The 3025-nt window shown below is 40.9% G+C and overlaps 1 long non-coding RNA gene across 1 annotated transcript; it reads right to left on the reverse strand.

Moving 5' to 3' along the window:
• Window positions 1-492: 492 nt before the first annotated feature.
• Window positions 493-2534, reverse strand: LOC142601932 (uncharacterized). The gene is made up of 3 exons (XR_012835508.1): window positions 2434-2534; window positions 815-984; window positions 493-622 (listed from the first exon to the last, which is right to left on the reverse strand). It is a non-coding gene; the product is annotated as an uncharacterized LOC142601932 (long non-coding RNA).
• Window positions 2535-3025: the final 491 nt, after the last annotated feature.

The raw sequence follows: 3025 nt of genomic DNA on the forward strand, positions 1-3025 counted from the left end.
GCAGAGAAGTCTGTGTAGGAAGCAGCTGTTTATAGCTGTTGTGAATGTGCACCAGTCCCAAGTTCTGTTTGATAGCTAACATATGCCCTCAGTTATCAAAGCTTTCCAATGCTTTTCTTTGATTTTGAGTCCAGCAGACTTAAGTCTTGTATCTTACAGCAAGGAAATTGGCTGGTATAGGAACTTGGTGCTAACGTAATAGTGAGAGAAGCTCAGTATACAGCAGAGTGCCACCCTGCCCTGGGAGGGCCTCTTCAGGTGGGCATTCATCTGGCTGCTGTATTTGGATGCCAGCAGAATCCAAATGATCCCCATTTCTGGCCTGCAGGTAAAAAACTGTTTTGATGTAGAAAGTAGCATAGCATTGACGATTATCCATTCAGAGGGAGCACACACAAGGCATTTCAGTGTTGGGTTTTTGTTTTCAACTTATTATTTTGCCTGTGACATGTGCAAGAATTCTTACCATTCCTCTTCTGTGTTTTATCTTGGAGGGAGGTAAAATACAGCAGAGAAAAAGCTGAAGCCGAGTTAAAAAATGGAGTTCTCTGTCCAATGCAGGTGTGCAGTGAGTCCTCAGTATTCTTGCAAGTTGTAGACTTTTTCTTGCCTTCACACAGTGCTACAAAATTGCAGAAGAGAAAGTTATAGCAGGAGCCATTATGAGAACTTACTACTTGCCTGTTTACTGTTGAGTAAGTTGTGCAGCACAGACAAAATTTTAAGGCATTAAGACTTGTGCATGTGGGTAGTTAATTAAGAAAAGTGTTTGTTTCCTTAGAATTCTCCTTTGTTTTGTTTTATTTTAAGATACTTTTTGCGGCTTCATACTCTGATAGTTGTTTTCCATAAAGAGATGAGAACACTTGGTACAGACACAGGAGGTCACTCTTAGGTAATCCATTCAGAAACCTAGCATGCATTTTCCTGGTGATTTCCATGATTTGGCTCTGTTGTCCCAGCTGGACTCTTCCCCAGATGGTCCTGTTGGAGAGTGGAAGGCTCTGTTTCTGTTGGGAACCAAAACCGGACCAAGCGGTAGGGAGGGTCCTCAGCAAGGAGCCTTAGGACTTTCTCCAGTGCTGCCTAAAGCAAGGAGACCTGTCCTGGCAGGAACTAGGGCTTGTAGGACATTTTTAGCAGATGGAAGAGTGCCAGAACAGAGATAAGGCCCTCACCCATGTTCTGTATTCTCCAGCTGTATGAGGGTGTACTAAGCTGTCGCTGCCAAAATACCCTCTTCCTTTAGGACTGCAGGCTGTGCTGATTAGTGGTTAGAATAAGAGTGGGGTAATAAAGTTCTCTTCACAACTCTGTCATTGACTTGCCTTGGGCCAATTGCCTCACTTTCCTTATTCCTAAATTTCCTAAGCTGTAAACTGTGAATAATCATATCTGTGTCTTTGTGAAGTTGTTTTGAGAAGTTAAGCAACAGAAACTGAGTATTATCCATGAGACTAGTCTAGGACTGCCTTCCTGTAGGCGGGCAGTGTTCTTCCGAGTACACCAAACAGCTGCAGCCTGTAATGGATTGCTTTTTTTTTTTCATTTCCACATGTTGCATGTCTTCTAGAAGAAGCAGGTTTGCAATATTCACTTTTGCTTAGCTCTGAATGTTCTAGCCACTGTCGGTGTTACTGGGTCTCCTCTCTAACTTGAGGGTGGTAAGGCTGAGCGTTACTAGTAAAATCAGGCTTCCACTTTTTATCTTTGTCACAACAGTTTAAGGCAGTTGATCTCAAGATTTCTTTTGTGAGAACAGAAAACAGCCTGCGCTGGCAACAGTTGTGATGCAACGCTTTTTCATAGGCGTAGAGAACCTGCTGCGGGCTGCCAGGCAGCACTCATCTTTACGGAGAGCTTTGCGTTTTCAACCACTTCTAAGAAATGCTGTATTCCCATCAAACCAAATTCAGCCAACACTCAGCCTGAGTCTTCTCATGTCAGAGGGGCAGCTCAAGTTTACATTAACAAAATTAGGATCACTTTTACGGAGGTTTGTTGGAAGAGGTGGGTAAACTATTTTCAGTAAAATAATCATCCATTTTAAAGTAGTGCTAGATAGAAGCTAGAAAACAGCACACAAATACTATGAAAGACAAATAAAAGCCAGACTCCTGGAGAATATAATGTATTTTCAAAGTTACACTGAAGGGCATTTACTGCCTACAGGCATTTTTCAATTTTAACAACTTCATAAAGGCCATGAGAACAGTCTTTAGGCATTTATAGAGAAAGACCAGTATAAAAACTCTTTAAAAATTGGAGGAGTTAGTAAACAAAACTGATTGATATGATTACCTACCTTCCAAACTCTTTAAATGTTAAGTACCCTAAAATTAATTTGCAGTCCAACTCAACATTAGGTCTGTAAAGAATCTGTGATTGATCCTAAGCCGCACAGAACGGATTGGAGGAAATGAAAGTAGTTACCTGAAACTAATAATGGTTTCCCAATGAATGAGGAACCAGCTGTCTGAGACAACGGGGGATCTCCTTAGTGCCAACCAGGTGACAGAAGCTGTAGAAACATATGTATTTTCAAGGTATCTTTGCAAGATATAATACGGTTATGAGTCAAGGCAACAGTTTGTGGTCTGCAAGTGCACTGTTACATCTGTATATTTGGGAGTGTGGGACAATGTCAAATCCACTTCTGAAGAAGCAGGTCTGAGTCATTAGATGCTGCTGAGGATATAAGTAAGAGTTATAAGGAGCATCTTAGTTCAAGCACTCTCAATTATCCAAGCAAAAATCTCTTAAGAGATTGGTGTTTCCTTCAAGTTGCAATTAATGTCGTTTTTTTATCAGTATGTTGGATGCATATGAGGATTTGAAATCTCTTTCCAAATTGCTGGTTACAGTAATAGTTACTTTCTTTATTAATTATTGGAGAAATAAGGAATTCACTTCTCTTGCAGCTCTTTAATAAGGAAGTACAAGCTGCCTTTGAAGTACTAGCAGCCCAGTTATTCCTGTGTTATTCTGACACAACATGTATTCATCCTCCTTCAAGGCTCTAGGC

Source organism: Balearica regulorum, chromosome 5 (assembly GCF_011004875.1).
Source record: "Balearica regulorum gibbericeps isolate bBalReg1 chromosome 5, bBalReg1.pri, whole genome shotgun sequence".
In the NCBI taxonomy this organism is placed as follows: Eukaryota; Metazoa; Chordata; class Aves; order Gruiformes; family Gruidae; genus Balearica; species Balearica regulorum.